The 17,245-nt window shown below is 42.5% G+C and overlaps 1 protein-coding gene and 2 pseudogenes across 8 annotated transcripts in view; all 3 read right to left on the bottom strand.

Moving 5' to 3' along the window:
* The window catches only part of CALD1 (caldesmon 1), a 186,323-nt gene that overhangs the window by 50,165 nt on the left and 118,913 nt on the right, over positions 1–17,245 (bottom strand). The gene's annotated exons all lie outside the window — the stretch shown is intronic.
* Positions 5,837–7,897, bottom strand: LOC118713112 (annotated as a pseudogene).
* Positions 13,588–16,382, bottom strand: LOC118714509 (annotated as a pseudogene).

Raw genomic sequence — 17,245 nt, 5'->3', positions numbered from 1 at the left:
CATCTGGATGAGACAAAAGATTGCTGGAAACACAAATATATATATTTGCCTATCTGACAAAAAAAAAAGTATAATTTTTATTCATTCATGGCTATTGTGGTGTTGGCTGATGACATTTTTTTTAAAATTTGACAACCTAAGGGAAAAGAGATCAGTGCCCCTGACTACATAGTCAAGTACGGCATGTTTTAAAAGTCCTTGCAGCACACAGGTTGAAAGTCGCTGTCTTAAAGAGTCAGCACACAAACGCACACTCACAGGCACTTACCTCGGGCTCCGGCAAAGGGATAAAGGCTGGAGGGGTGCCAGGGATACACTGGGAAAAACCGAGTTGTGTGGCTTAGAGGTAAGAGCCGGAGGAATAGCCGCCATTGCCCCTGTCCTGAGTCTTCCTCCCCTGCCTCGGATGGATGCCATCTTTCCAGTGCTGAGCTCTCCCAACACAGAGCAAGCAACTCTGAACTCCTCTAGCTCCACCCTGACGACAACCTGAGGCCCTGCCCTATCAAACACGAACATGGCCTGAGGTTCCTTCAGCAGCAACCAGTTTAGGCCTGCCTTGCAGGCTTTTTAAAAAAACTCCTGAGGAATTCCTTCCAGACCAAGGGATGCCAGAGACCAACAGGAAAAAACTGAGTTGTGTGGCTTCAGGGCAAGGGCCGGAGGGATGTCTACCATTGTGCCTGTGTTGAGCTCGCCTCCCACACTGGCCAAATGTGATCCTGATTAGGCTACTGAACACCCTGAAGACTGCCTGAGACCATGCCCCATACAAATGACACAAGACCTACCGCTCTTTTGGCAGCCACCAGCCTGGGCTCGCATTGCAGTCTTTCTTAAAAAAAAACTCTCGAGGAATTCTGTCCAGGTCAGGGGATGACAGAGACATACAGGGAGAAACTGAGTTGTGTGGCTTCAGCGCGAGGGTTGGAGGGACACATGCCATTGTGCCTATGTTGAACCCTCCCCCCACATGGCCAAGCCTGAATCTGCATTAACCTGGTGAACTCCACTAGCTCCACCCTGACCATTCCCAGAGGCGCTTTTCAGGCGGTGGCAGCTGGCCTTGCTGCACGCTGAGACTTTTTTGCTGAGTGTCTCTGCCTACACTGGCACCAAATCTGAAATCAGTATTAACCAAGTGAACAATATTCATCCCACGCTGGTAACTCCCTGAGACCCTGTCTCACCCAATTCATATACCACCTGGGGCTCTTTCATTGAATGGGCTTTTTAGGCAGCTGGCTGGGGTTGATAGGTTATGTGGTGCCTTGGTCCTTTTGCTGACTGACCCTACACCCTTTGTTCTCAGCATGGCCCTTTCCAAGTGCATCCAGATCCTGCATGGGCACCTACCAACTGTAGATTACTTTGCATCTACTAACAGGTAGCACTGAGCTGCTCACAGGCAATGTCTGGTATCGACCTGCAAGGGGGGTCCCTCTCAAAGGCACCAGAATCAATACACCTGCTGGCAGGCTTCAGACCACAACAGCATGCCACCTAATTAATTCCATAGCGGCGCTCCTAAAGAGAGGTCTTGGCAGACTCCAGAATCTAATGGGACAAATCCCACTGCATGTCAGGCCCTGCACAGCAGCTCATATGCTGTGGTGGTGGCTAATCCTCACAGCCAGCCTAAGGGTTAATCACATTAACTGATGTAGCAACAGTAATCAAGGCTCAACTACAACAAAAAGGCACATACAACCCACACAAAAGACACCTCTGAAGCATCCAACTAAGGTGATCATGGAGACTCTGCCATTAGGTCTCACAGGACATCTATTATGTAAGACCGCACGGCTAAGACTGGGAGCCATAGCAGATATGCATCTAGTTTGTTTCTAGGACATAGAAGCAGACACAGAGAGCAACCAAAATGAAGAAACAAAGAAATATGTCCAAATGAAAAACAGAAGACATATCCAGAAAACAAACAGAATGAAATGGAAGTAAGAAATCTATCAGAAACTGAATTATAAACCACAGGTTATAAGGATGCTGTAGAAATGCTGGGGGAAGAATAGAGAAACTCACTGATGCCTTCAACAAAGAGATGTTAAAACACACACAAAAAAGCACACAGAAATCATAAAAAAAGGAACTGAAACCATAGAACTCATAGAAGAAAATATAGGCAGGAAACTTTCATTCTTCTCAGTAATATGTTTTCTGATACATCTCCTTAGGCAAGGCAACAAAAGAAAAAATAAACAAATGGGACTATATCGAGCTAAAAATTTTGTACAGCAAAGGAAACCATTAACAAAATGAAAAGACCAAATGGAACAACATTATTTGTAATGATACCTCTGATAAGGGGTTAATATCCAAAATTTGTAAAGAACTCATACAATTCAACACCCAACAAACAAACAATCCAATTAAAAAATGGGCCCAGGATCTGAATAGACGCTTCTCCAAAGAGGACATTCCCATTGTCAATAGATATATGAAAAGATGCTAATGTCACTAATCATCAGAGAAGTGCAAATTACAATCACAATGAGATATCACCTCACAGTTGTCAGAATACCTATCTTCAATAAAATCAATAAACAACAAATGTTGGCGTGGATGTGGAGAAAAGGGAACCCTGGTGCACTGTTGGTGGGATTGAAAATTGCTGCAGCCCCTATGGAAAACAGTATGAAATTTCCTCAAAAAATTAAAAATTGGCCCTGGCTGGTGTGGCTCAGAAGGGTACTATTGGCCTGCACACCGAACAGTCCTTGGGTGAAGTTAAAAAAAAAGAAAGTAAAAAAATGAACTACCATACAATCCAGCAATTTCACTTTTGGGTATACATCCAAAGAAATTCAAAACACAAATTTGAAAATATATATACACCCTTATTTTCATTGCAGCATTATTTACAATAGTCAAGATATAAAAGTAACCCAAGTGCCCATCAATAGGTGAGTGGATAAATAGAGAATATTACTCAGCCATAAAAAGAATTAAATCTTACTATTTGCAACTACAAGGGGAGATCTAGAGGGTATTACATTAAGCCAGTGGTCGGCAAACCACGGCTCTCCAGTCACATGAGGCTCTTTGGCTCCTTGAGTGCGGCTCTTCCACAAAACACCATGGCCTGGGCGAGTCTATTTTGAAGTGGCATTATAAGTTTAAATTAAAATCATTTGTCTCTCAAAAGAAATTTCAATCGTTGTACTGTTGATATTTGGCTCTGTTGACTAATGAGTTTGCCAACCACTGTATTAAGCGAAATAAGTCAGACAGGGGAAGAGAAATACCATATGATTTCATTTATATGTTGAATCTAAAGAACAAAACAGTCAGACAAAACCGAAACAGACGCATAGATACAGAGAACATATTGAGGGCCGCCAGATGGGAGGGAGTTGGGGGTGCTGAGTGAACAAGGTGAAGGGATTAAGAAGTACAGATTGGTAGTTACAAAATAGTCCCGGGGATGTAGACACAGATTAGGGAATAAAGTTGATTGGTACTGTAATAATTGTGTATGATGCTAGGTCGATCACTTTGTAAATTATGGAACTATCTAACCACTATGCTGTACACCTGAAACTAATAGAAAACAATATTGAATGTTAACTGTAATTGAAAAATAAAATTAAAAAAAACAAACAGTGACTAGCACAAAATAAACCAGTTGGCCACAGACATGACCAACCATGACATGTTCTGTAAACATTTTACCTATAGAACAAAGTCTGGTTAAGAAGACTGTAATGTAACCAAGACAACCCACCAATGAATAACTTGTCTGAGGTAACAAGGTCACTTTATTGTTCTACATACATTCTAGACAAAGAAGAATACACAAAGTGAGCATTTGTTACTATGCCTTTCCCATAGCATGGTTCTCATGTTATAATTCTCTGGTTAGCTATGTATATTAAAACACACCCATGCTGAGGCCTGGAATACTACCATGGCATTCTTAAATGAATACCTTTTAAGGGTATCCTGACTCCCTTCACTCCATTTCTCTATTCATAAAAGATTTATGATAACTTGTACCTGCGTCTTTTTCTTTGACCAAACCTGTCTCTCTTCCTCTACCTCTATTGTCTCAATAGGGAGGACCCTGTATAAATGAAGGAGATGGTAATTTTGCCAGTTTTATTTACTGTTAATGAATTAGCTTTCTAGTTTGAAAGAAAATTCTCGGTCATATCATCCGATCCTTGCAACAGATAGCAATTTCACATGTTAGGATGCGAACGTGGCTTAATATTAAAAGAAAAGCCAAAATATTGGGGGAACACTTTGTAAAGTATATGACTGTCTATTCAGTACATCTGAAACCAATACAAAAATAATATTGAAAGTTAACTGTAATTTAAAAAAAATGTAAAAGAAAAGTAAAATAAAGAAGTATTTATTAACTAAATACTGAGGGACAAATAACTTGCATAAACACAGAAAATATTAAAAAATATAACTTCATTATTTCTGAATTTGAAATGGGTACACTGTTTTCCAATTATCTGGCTGAGAATTTTACCCCTTCCCTGCATGGGAAATAAAGTTTAAACAATTCCAATGTATATGTATCTAGAAGTTGATTTTGGTTGAAAGCCGATTCTCTACTGCTAGGTTTTGAACAACTGGATTGAACCTGTGAGCCTGAGAAGAAACCCGTCTAACTCGTTTCACACATACAGTGTGTGTTCTTTAAAGGCTTCACAAACTCAGGGAGAAAAGGAGCCTGGAAGCTGAGGGATATATTATAATAGAAGATGCATTTAGAGCAGAGGCCGTCAACCTTGGCTGCACAGTAGAATCACCTGGGGGAGCTTTTAAACATCCCTCTGCCCGGGCTGTGTCCCAGACCAATTAAATCAGACCCACTGGGGGTATGACCCAGGCATTAAGACTCCCCACATGATTCCAGACTGCAGCCAGGATGAGACACACTGATTCATAATGAGCGAACCGTCCCAGCCAGAGGCAGTTATAGCAAAGGCAGTGTAGAGTCATTCAGAACACAGAGTGCAGAGAGCAGTCAGAGGCAAGTAAAAGTAGATGAGGACACTCTCCCTGATGGTCCTAAATGCTGAACTCTTTTTGCTTCTTTCATTTACTTTTTAATTGGGGTATATCAATATTTACCAGCAGAAAGTAATATTGTTGCACAGATCAAAAATTTAAACTTATTAAACTTTGGTTCAATACACTGTGTGGTATTTCCCTTGTTCTCTCCATGACCAAATTTGACTGAGTCTGACACCACCTTCATTCGCTGGTGCTTGGGAAGGTCAACCTATAACCTTAACCTCCTTTTGTGATGAAAACATCCTACAGCCCCCAATTACTATCTTTCCCCCATCCTGGGTAATTTGTGTTAGGATGCTATTCTCAAAGCTCAGCTAAGGACCTGTGAGAAAACAACTGTTCAAGTCTGTTTCATGGAATTTGAACTGTTAAAAAAAAAAAAGAAAAAGAAAAAAGAAAAAATGAGGTCAGGACCCAGCCAAACCAACAGGGTACCTGCCAAACCACACCTTATCCTCCTCAATCAGCAAAAATATCATCCGCCGCCTGACTCCTCTTACCTCACCAATAGGAGCTCATTCATTCCCTTATTAGGACACTGGCAGCGGGGCAAGGGACTGCTCTGTCTGAGGCCAGGAGTGGCTTCCACAACATGTGCAGCTCATCAAAGACGAGGAGAGGGTAACAGCCACCGAGGGAGGAGACTGGAAAAATTACATCCTCGCTGCATGGAGAACAATCCATCTCGGTATGCCATAATTATGGTTTTGGATTAAAAAAAAATTTTTTTTGAAGGCCAAACCAAAAAAACTCAATCCTAATTTTTTTAATGCATTTTTTTTTAAAGAGGTTTTGCCTTAGAAATGTAGTCAAGGAATTTCAAGTTAAATGCTTCTGGGGAGTTGACTACATACTCAATGAGTACCTGGTCTTACCCATCTAGAAGGGCTGGGCTTGGATGGTCTCTCCAGTTCTAGAGTACACACCTGCACCTACAAGTGTCATTTGCTTTTTATTTTTTTATTTTTTTTAAAACCCTGTAAAAAAATGAAAGCCCTGTCCCCTTCTGTATTTCTGCTTCTCTTATGTCTAAGGGATCCTCTCTCCATGTTCTGACCCTTGTTTTAGCTTACCACCTCTTTTCTTCTCACAGTGTAGCACCATTCACACCAGGCTTTTTTTTTTCTATGTTATTGGAGTAGCTTCCAAATCAAAATAAGAAGTCTCCCTGTTATGATTTGTGTCAGCAGGGCTGTCCTGTTAATCCCATCCTGTGTAGTGGCTAAGCTGTTTCCAGAGCCAACTCATGAGCTCACATCCATTCAAGCAATAACAGATGACAATTCTAACTCTCTAGAATTTACAAAACACGTCCATCGTGGGCATGCTCTGATGTGATTGCTAGACTACCAGTGAGATAGACACTGTTATCCCTACTTCACAGCTGAAGAAGTAGGCTTGGCAGAGCTCGGTGATTTGCAGTCAGCCAGGACAAGAGTAGAATTTGGGGCCTTTCTGACTGGTGCTCTCACCCACCTCAAGGATGTCATAAACATATGGTTCTGCTCAGACAAGGAGCTCTGAAACTACCAGAGAGAATTTATGTCTTCAAGTTCCCCAGGTTCCTCTGAATGAAGGTGCTCAGGTCTTTGTGAGAGACCCCAGAACTCACATCACTCTTCTGGGGTTGGGCTGCTTACTGTTAAAATTGACTCCTTGTCCAAGTTGTAGTAAAATTTCTAAGCTAAAAAGTTGAACACAACAGCCGCTGTCTATTTAAAAATAAACAGTAACCTTGGTGATTAAAAAATAAAAGATGAACGTATTAGACCAGTCAACCTTGACTTTGAATAAGTGAAGCAAATGAATAAATTGTTTAAAAGGATGAGGATGCTTATTTAATGGTGATTAATTCCCATTTGTGCAGTACTTCTTACCTGCCAGGCAATCAATGGGATTTCATTGAATCCTTACAATAGCATTGAATAGATAGGATTACTTTTCCCCCTTGACCCCACAAACAGTATTTTTTATTTGTCACCATTAAATGTCTGAATTTGAAACAGATGCTTGAACTGAGGACTCATATCTATCAACTCGTTCAACTTTAGCCCCCGTCTCATCCCCAGTAACTTTTCCAGAACTGCTATCTTCACCATGAAGCTCCCTGAGTTTTCCTAGTTCCAACGTGGGTTTCTTCAGCCTTCTGTCTTTTCTAACAAAGACATCATAGAGCTGCCAATATATTGGCTAGCCTTTTCTGTGTCTTTTCCAACGCTATCTGGATTTCAAGTAATTTGTCTCCAACTCTCGGGTCACGATTTCCATCATCTTCTTCCAGATTTGGCGGACCTGTTGATGCTGAGCATAAGGGGTCATCTGAATCTGATGGTTGTGGTTTTTTTAGTAAAACCAACATGGAATAGATGATGCAAGTAACCATTGGTAATCTTGACATTAACATAAGCGTCAATCATGTTCAGCCATTTTTTGACCATGGAGCACATTTTGTCTCCACTGGAAAGATCCATGCCATGGAAATTACTCAGGGACTTTTTGCTCTGAACATCCTCAGTATTTAGCTTGAATTTTCCAAGTGCAGCTTAATCATTCTGCAGATCAGCTAGGCTCACTTCAAAAACATGACCCTTGATACCATCAGATGGAATTTTGGTTCTGTGAATTCCCCTGACTAGTGCTTTCCTAGTGTTTCTTATGTTGAACCCAGCCAGTGCTTTCACCTCATGCCAATCTTCCTTAGAAAATGGATCAACCGCTTTCTTCTTGGCTCCCTTTGTAGACAAGATTATTCTTATTTTAAGTCTAGATGAGCAAACCTGGCACAACTCACTTGCCCAGGATGACACATGTAGGATTTTAGCTACCATGTGGCTGACCCAAAAGTCTAGGCCAGCGATCAGCGAACTCATTAGTCAACAGAGTCAAATATCAACAGCACAACGATTGAAATTTCTTTCGAGAGCTGAAAACCGACTTCTGTGCATGGGCCACGAAGTTTCAATCACACTGCATTGTACCTGCGTGCCCACACATGGTATTTTGTGGAAGAGCCACACTCAAGGGGCCAAAAAGCCGCATGTGGCTCGAGAGCTGCAGTTTGCCGACCACTGGTCTAGGCTGTTTGTACTGCTATAATATAGCATATTTATTTTTTCTTAGGTCTCAGTTTTGTTTTGTTTTTTACTTTGACAGGACAAGATTTAGCAGTTAAGATATGGAGAAATTGAAAGTTATTCGAAGAGTTTAGTTTCTTTTAGTTGACATAAGAAAGTCATGCAATATTATTAATAATGAAATGAGAGGAGTTGCTAGTTGTATGGAAGTCCAGCCTCCCCGTGGGGGAAGAGGTATACTCACTGCCTCTTCACAGGGCCCGTAAGGCAGTATTCTGTCCTCTGGACTGGTGATGTAAGATAATGCGTCATGAAAGTTCAAAGACCCTCTCCAGACCCTCCTCTCACCCTCTCTTGGCCTGCTCTGCCAGGAGGAGAAGCTTGCTCATCAAGCAGGATCTGATGTCACATTATAATTGCTGCCAGATCCTCCCACTCAAAGACCAGAGGTGAGAGCTGTGAAAGCACAGGCGGGGAATCACATCCGTTAAGTGTTAAGCTGCAGAAAGTGAGGGAGCTACCAGAAGCAGCAGAGGCTTGGAGCCAGGAGCCAGTCAACACGCACACCCCCAAGCAGGGCGGAGGTGGGCCAATCAATCAACCTCTCCAGCCTCCTTTTCCTCATCTGTAAAATGGAGGTGGTGATCTGGTAGTGCTGTTGAAGGGTTAAATGAACTAATATTTGCAGCGAACTTAGAACAGCATTTGGCACACAGTAAGCAAGGCCAGTGTTAACCGTTTCTATTGTTATACTTATTGCGATGATCCTCCTTCTCTCCCTCCTCCTCATTATATGGGAAATAAGTCTTCCAAGGTATGCTTTCCAAACATGAAGGGGAGAATTGGGCATTAAAAATATTTCTGACTCAGGATTATAAATTCCTTTTCATTGAAAATATTAACACCAGAGAATACTGAGTAATGGAGAATAAATGTAGGGGAAATTCTTATCTTTTGTTGATAGTTCCTTGTTCTTCCTTTCTCTCTCTCTTTCCTCCCTCCCTTCCTCCCTTCCTAATGCTCACCCAATTGATTTTTAGAGAGAGAGGGAGAGAGAGAGAGAGAGGGAGAGAGAGAGAGAGAAGGAGAGAGAGAAAGAGAGAAACACTGATTGGTTGCCTCCTGTACATGCCTCTAACCCAGGATCAAACTAGCAAACTAGCAACCTAGGTACGTGCCCTGACTGGGAATGGAATCTGCACACTTTTGGTGCATGGGATGACACTCCAACCAGCTGAGCCATCCAACCAGGGGTATCTGTCTTTATTTTTGAGCGGTGTGTGTGTGTGTGTGTGTGTGTGTGTGTGTGTGGTGGTGGTGGTGGGGGGTGTGGTAGCTAAAATATCCAAAAATGCCTTTTATCTCTCACTTTCTCATGTCACCTCTCATTAAATGTAAAGGGAAGTTTATCATCAGACAGCCTCATCTTCCCATGCCAGAAAATGCAAGTCCCCTGGTGAAAGAGGATAATCCCCTTTTCTGTTCTTCTTTGGGGCGGGCTTAGCACCCATACTCAGTGGAGAATTGGTGGACCAGAGCTCTAGGCGTGGAGGTTGGTCTGATTCTCACTGGAGCGGCTTTAGACACATTGCCTGGCAGCAAAGCATCCACATGTCCCCACCATCCACTCCCTTTCATCCAGCAGGCATTCTAATTGCACTAGAAAATTATCCTACTTATTGCCTACGAATTCAACTACAAAATGTGATGTTAAGGTACTTGGAATCTTTCCGTACTAGCTATGGGTTGAATTGTGTCCTCTAAAAGTGATTTGCTGACACTCTAACTCCAGTACCTCAGAATGTGGTCTTACTTGGAAATAAGGCTTTTATGGAGGTAATTAAGTTATGAAGTGGTTGTAAGAATAGGCCCTCTTCCAATGTGACTTGTGTCCTTATAGAAAGGGGGAACTTTGGACCCAGAACCAGACATACATGGAAGGGCTGAGGCTGAGGATTGGAGTGATAAATCTACACTCAAAACCACTAATGTTAGCAAACCACTAGGGGCTAGGAGCGAGGCATGGAAGTGGCACAGAAGGCTCCTCTCCTTACAGGACTCAGAGGGACCATGGCCCCGGCGACACCTTTGACTTCAGACTTGTAGCATCTAGAATTGTGAGACAGTACGTTTCCGTGGTTGTAAGCCTCCTAGTTTGCGGTCCTTTGTTATGGCAGCCCTAGGAAATGAACCCGCCTCTCCACAGCCCTTCATGCTTCTGTGATGACCCGAAAGCTACCTCGGATCCATCCCCCAGGCACCCAGTTTATGCCAGCAGTTACAATTGTTAATCCACATCCCCCCAAACACTCCTTTGCGTGCTAAACACTTTACCTATGTTTTCCTCTTTTTGTAGAGAAGTAAACTAAGAAACCCAGTGAGAATTAGTAATCTGCTCAAGGGTGTGTGATTAATAAGATGGTGCAAATAAAATCAGAATCCGAGATTATCTGGAGTTCGAATTCTGAATTTTTACTCTCTTCACCTATGAAAATTCCTTCAAGAGTGGTGGTATCCAAATCTCTGGCAAACAAACCCTTACTTCTTAGCACACCCTCCTTCACAATGGATCTGGTTTAGGACAACCATGAAAAGTAGTAATTCTATGTTTTTGCCCCCAAAGTCCATTTTCAGCAAGTTTCATTCAACTTCAGACTTAGCCAAAGTTTAGCAGTGGGTTATCCTTTCTAAGCAGTGAGTAAATGCAACAACTAACTTGAGATGACGAGCTCCTCTGATTTTTCTAAAGTAGAAGGGTGTTTTCATGAACACACGCCAATCACAAACCGAACTGAGCTGCCTTCCGCCCCCGCATCAGTCGTTTCCTTGTCTCCTCCGGGGTCCTCAGGAAGGGGAGTGAAGAAGAAAAAGGTAGAACATGGAACAACACTGACTAGGCAACCATACGTCCATGTAGCTCGTTCCTTCAATTTCCACCTGCAGGACAGTATACTGGTGTCTTATAGATGAAGAAAGCAAAGGACCTGCTGGAGGCTCCACACTGGGTACAGCGGGAGGGTGAAACGCAGGTGCGGGAGGCGAGGGATCTGGCTCTGGCTTCTCATCTGGGAGGAAGCGCCTGTTTCCTGCTCTGAAAGGTGGGTCTGGCCTGGGAGTCCTGAGCCCCCTTTTCCAACCAGCAGGGCGACTGCACTCCAGGAAGGCTGCCTGCGAGATGGCAGAGGGGAGTGTGGCTCCTCACTAAGCCATCCCTTCTGCTCCCAAGCTTCCATGTACCTGAGCCCTGGGCCTGACTCACTCATTCAAAAGTTGCAGGAAGACAGTCTTTTTCAATTAAATCCTTAGGCATATCATAACAATTTGTTAAATAGCTGTGAAAATTATCTACACAAAAGCTAGAACTGTCATAAAATCACATTAAAATGAGGTGTTAAAAAACCTGCTTAAATATTGCACATTTTATGTATTTTTCTCTGGAAACTATTCAGGGTAGTTAGGAGCTGCGGCCTTTGGTGGGGGTATTGCTGATCTGTGCAAAGAAGGCTTTCACTCTTTAAAGAGAAAAGAGGCAAATTCATTTCCTTCTCTTTGGGGTGAATATAGTCTTTCTTTTATTATATCAATATTTTATATGAAAGATCAGAAAGATGTGGAAAGGTAAAGAAAAGACACAGAGAGCAGGCAGAGTTAGCCTCTAAGAGACAAATGGCCAGTGTGGGTTAGGCCCTAAAAGCAGTTCAATGGCATAAAAAATATCAGACAAAAATACCAGGTCCACCCTGGCCGGTGTGGCCCAGTTGGTTGAGCATCATCCTGTGCCCCATAGTTCGATTCCCCATCAGGGCACATGCCCTGGTTACGGGCTTGATCCTTGGTCAGGGTGCGTGCGGGAGGCAGTTGAGCCATGTTTAAATTAAATAAATAAAGGAAAATACCAGGCCCTATATAGGAAATTCAGGAATATTCTAACCAATGTCTGTGTGACATGAAGTTTACAATAAAGTTCTAAAGAAAAAGTAAAATATGAATGAGAAAAGTACCATATTTTCTCTAGCAATTTATACGTCTTAGTAAAAGTATCTCCTTTACTGGTTACTTTTGTCAGGTTTTTTTTTTTTTTTTTTTTTTTTAATAAAAAGGGCGAGAGCAGATACCAGGCAAAGCATATTCCTTCCCACCTGGCTCATGAGTGAAAAACTCACCAGCCACCCAGCTGCTTCCTTGAGTTTATAACCAGGAAAAGTATTTAAGGGCAGAGGAGAGAGGGTGACCTGGCTGAGCTTCTTAAATACACACCTAGTTACGACATCATGAACAAATGCCACCCTGAGATTTTTATTTATGAAGTTGCATAATGTTATAGCCTGTGCAAGAATCTTTTCCCAACTTGACAAAAACAAGTGGTCTCTCAAGTTGTTCCTCTGATCTTAAACTTTATTTGGGAGAAGTAAGGCTCTTTAATAATGACGTGCATCTGTCTTATACTTAATGTCTTCCCATCTCCTTGAATGCACGTCATTTTAATGGACGGCCTTGACAGGATGAGCCTGTCCGTTTGTGGCCGTGCTACAGAAGACGAAGTGACTTCCCAGAGATCTCAGAGCTGATCATTAGAGGGGCGAGGCCAGAATCCAGACCCTCTGGTTCCCACACGCAAAGCCTCACCCCTGCGCGGGCTGCCCCGGAGCAGGCAGCATCACTGGCCAGCGGAGCTTCCTAAGCATGTCCCATGGGCCAGGACACCAAGATTACGCAGTATGCTCAGTGGTTTTCCAACATCAGTCTGCAGCTCCTAAAATCTCTTTTGTAGGTTGTGACCACCATTTTTAAATGATATAAAAAAAACATATAGAGAAAATATCAGACAGCAGGAAACTAAATAAAAAGATATCTGTATTCCCACATTATTATAGCATGATTCACAATAGCCAAGGTATGGAAACAATTTACATATCCATCAACAGATGAATGAAATAAAAAAATGTATACACACACACACACACACACACACACACAGTATACACACATACATATATACGGGATTTACAGAATGTGAAACACAGTTTACTCTTGTATTATTATTTATTAATTATTGTATTATTTCCATATGAACAACTGTAAACCTACTTTTGCGCTACCCTGTACATACATATTTATAATACATATAACGGGATATTATTCAGCCTGATAAAAGGATAAAATCCTGACATTTGCAGTATGGATAAATCTAAAGGACATTATGCTAAGTGATAAAAGCTGGCTAGAGTAAAACAACAACTGTATGGTATCACTTTTATGTAGAACGAAAAATAAAAATGTCAAACTAGAATGGTGTTTGCCAGGGGTTGGAGTTTTGGGGAAAGAGAGAGAAGCTGGTCAAAGGATACAAACTTTCAGTTATAAGATGAATAAAGTTTGAGGATTTATTGGTAATGTACAGCATGGTGATGATAGCTGACAATACTTTATTATATAAGGGGATGTGCTAAGAGACTAAAACTTAAGTGTGCTCACTAAAAAAGAAAAAAAAAGAAAAAAAAAAGAGAAAACAAGGTAAAAATGGAAGATGATGAGTGTGTTAATCTGATGGTGGAAATCCTTTCACAAGGTACAGATATATTAAACCATCACATTGTACCATTTACCGATAAAGCTAAAACGAAATCTGTAGTACAACATAAAAAATATCAGGGGGCATTATGCATAGAAAGAGTGAGCACTGTTTTGTGAAATATTTGTTTCAAATACATATGTATGTGTATATATATGCTAGTGTATAGTGCTGAGTCACAAAATAAACGTAAGTTTATTACATTTAAGGTTATTTTAAGTCTAAGTTAAAAGAAACGTGCATTTCCTCCAGAGGACCAGAGGAAGGGAAAACAGGAAAAGACTGATGTAGCTAATGCTTGGTCAGAGGCTGTGCTGGGTCTGAGAGAGCCACGGCCAGAGGGAGTAAGAAACTTTGGGTGGTGGGTGCAGGGAGAGGTCAGAAGAAAGATGCCTGTGGTGGGTGGGAGGTGAAAAGATTAGACAATCTCAGAGCTGGAGCCTGTGTTTTATCTTTTTGTGTTCTTAGTGCCTTGTCCAGCAGCACCAACGGGCACAGGAAAAGCCTTCATGAATATCTGTTGAGTAAATGCATAGAAAGGAGTGAGGTTTAGATTTTTTTTTCAGGCTTCTCTTACGAATTCAGTTAGGCTTGGAAATGAATCCAGGCAGTCCTGCATTTATGAAAGGTTTGTTTCAAGAACCTTAATTTGCAAATTAGTTTTTGGAACTTCAAACATCGTTACACATGGCAGCTGGGATCTCAGGCCAGCCCACAACCACTTTTTTAGACCCAGGTTCTGTCTCAAGCTGGTATGAGGACTGAAGCTACGCTTTTAATGGGAAAAACACATTCTCCCGGGTCCAGACAGGGAGGCCAGGAGCAAATAAGCCTCCAGATGGCAGAGGAGCAACTCTCCACCCCCCAGTCCCCTTGCCATGGTCAAACCTCCAGCTGCAGAGCCATTTATGAAGGGCCGGGAGAGATGTGAGAAGCAGCAGGAAGTAAGGGCTCATTTCAAGGACAGGCCTAGGTCAAAGGTAAGGAGAGGGAAAGAGAAAGGAGCAGTGCCAATAGCATCTACAAGGAGGGAAAAGACGGGGGGCCACCGTTCACCTAGCCAGTGTGATTGTGGCCTGGTGGCCAGGAAGACACATGGAGACAGCTGAGGCACCTCCATAAGGCGTTGGGGTTGCCTTCACACAAGCAATTCAATGATATTGTTTATAGAGTGTCCACAGGAAAGCACCATTATCTGTTTCTCTCACAGTCTTTCTTATTTTTTCAGCAAGTAATAATTTCACTCTTCACCAGGCAAGAGACCCAGAAAAGCCGATCATTTAAAACTAACCACTGAACCTCAAAGTGAGCAAAATGGCCTGTTTTGTAAGTAAACCAAGAGTCACAAAACTCACCTGCCCTTCACTTTGTAGGAGAGAAGGCCCCTCCTTGCTCCTCCATCTAGACCACATGTGTCAAACACAAGGCCCGCGGGCCAAATCCGTCCCGCCAGGCCTTGCAATGTGGCCCACACCGCGCTGTCATCACTGCACTCCGCTGCGTTTCCATCACAATGACAGTTTATGACTGTTCAGTAAACCATTCGGCCCGCGATTTAGGCTGGATTTTAGATTTTGGCCCCTTCTCTGATTGAGCTTGACACCCCTAATCTAGACTATTGGCTTATACTTTGAACATAATTCTAACAAATGGGGTTTACTGATTCCTTGGCTGCACAGAACAGGGGTCCAAGAGGTGGGCACTTGACCAGCAATTAGAAGAAATAAAAGACACAATGACAAGAGGGAGGATAACCCTTAATAACTGCATCCACTTAGGGATGTGAGTCTTGTTATCCAAAAAGGTATCACTGTTTCATAGCGTGATTAAAAAAACTATATTCATAACGACAATCCTCACCAATTGGAGAGTGTTTCAAATGTGTTGTAATATCCAATTTAAAGAAGGGAAAGAGGCAGTTTCTATTAAATGTTGCTTTTTTTTTTTTTTTTTTTTTTTTTATCAGTACAGAAGTCTTTTTTATTTCCCCCACTTACCATGCCATGGATTCATAGGGAACGGGTTCCAGCAGCTCAGGCTCCTCCCCATTGGTTCTCACACAGTGCGCTTCTCTGGGTGGAGCAGGCTAACGCTTCAGTTGAACCCAGGTACCTTTCTCTCTGGCTTCCTTCTTTCTCTGATCACTTTCCTTAACATGTTTTAGGAAGCTATCTGGGCTCTTAGAGTGCTTAATATGCTCAATACATACATTCATTCTCTTGGGAAGAAGCTTGCCCTTAACTTGCTTCTTCACAATAATGCCCACTGCATGCTGGGTGACACTGTAGATCCTCCAGTTTTGCCATGGTAACATTGTAGGGCATTCCTTTTCGAACAGGGCCCATTCCCTTGATGCCCACAATATCGCCTTTCTTGTAGACTCACATGCATGTGGCCAAAGGAACAACTCCATGTTTTCTAAAAGGCCTCGAGAACGTATAGCGGGTGCCTCTCCTCGTTTCCTTTGTGTTAGTCATTTTGGCGAATTACTGGAAGATGGCCGAAAGGAAGCAAATGTTGCTTTTTTTGTTATAAAGTTAAGCAGCTGGAAATTTGCCATCCATATTCCCCAATAAGGTTGGATAATCTAGGCATTCCTATACATTTTACAAATCTGAACATTTTTATGTACATTTCTTCCATCATTTCTGCTGAATCTTATATAATTACGTGGCCTTGTGCATGAAATTCGTGCACTGGGGCGGGGGGGGGGTGTGTGTGTGTCCCCTGGCCTGGCCTGTACCCTCTCACAGTGCAGAAGCCCTGCAATAGATTGCCCCAAAGAGGTAGGTCCTGCCTATCCATCTGGGGCTCCTAGATGGATTGCCCCAAAGAGGTAGGCTAGAGCCGGTGGCCCTGCCTCCATAGTGGGCATGGGGCCGTGGGAACCCTGGCAGAAGCCACGTGGAGCAGCCACCGGGATCTACCTCCCAGTGTGAGGCAGCAGGGACTCTCTACCACAACCTCCACATGAGGCAGTGGAGACACCAGGACCTGCCTCTTCCACTCCATTCGGAGCATCTGCATGGCCCCAGCTCCTCTGTGCGAGCAGCCATCTTGTGACGGCGTGAGGGCATCAGAGCATCAGGGTGTGACGATCACCTAGGCTGTGGTTGGCAAACTGTGGCTCTCGAGCCACATGAGGCTCTTTGGCCCCTTGAGCATGGGTGAGTCTATTTTGAAGAAGTGGCATTAGAGGAAGTTTAAGTTTAAAAAATTTGGCTCTCAAAAAAAATTTCAATCGTTGTACTGTTGATATTTGGCTCTGTTGACTGATGGGTTTGCCGACCACTGACCTAGGCAATTATTAATAGAGATGCCAATCACTTAGTCCCGTGCAATGTTTTTATCTTAGTTTCCCCAGAAAACAGTGGGATTAACTAACTCCCTATGTTTCTCTGATTCCATGGTTTTAAAATTTACACGCCATTCCTCATTTGTTTTAAAGTGTTGTACAAAAACAAAACTTTTTCATTCTCAGGATACATGAGAGCATACTTGTTTATGAGTTTAATTGTTAATGGACTATAAAGCATGAATATTAATA

Source organism: Pipistrellus kuhlii, unplaced genomic scaffold (assembly GCF_014108245.1).
Source record: "Pipistrellus kuhlii isolate mPipKuh1 unplaced genomic scaffold, mPipKuh1.p scaffold_m20_p_10, whole genome shotgun sequence".
In the NCBI taxonomy this organism is placed as follows: domain Eukaryota; kingdom Metazoa; phylum Chordata; class Mammalia; order Chiroptera; family Vespertilionidae; genus Pipistrellus; species Pipistrellus kuhlii.
This window is presented reverse-complemented; position numbering and strand designations above follow the sequence as displayed.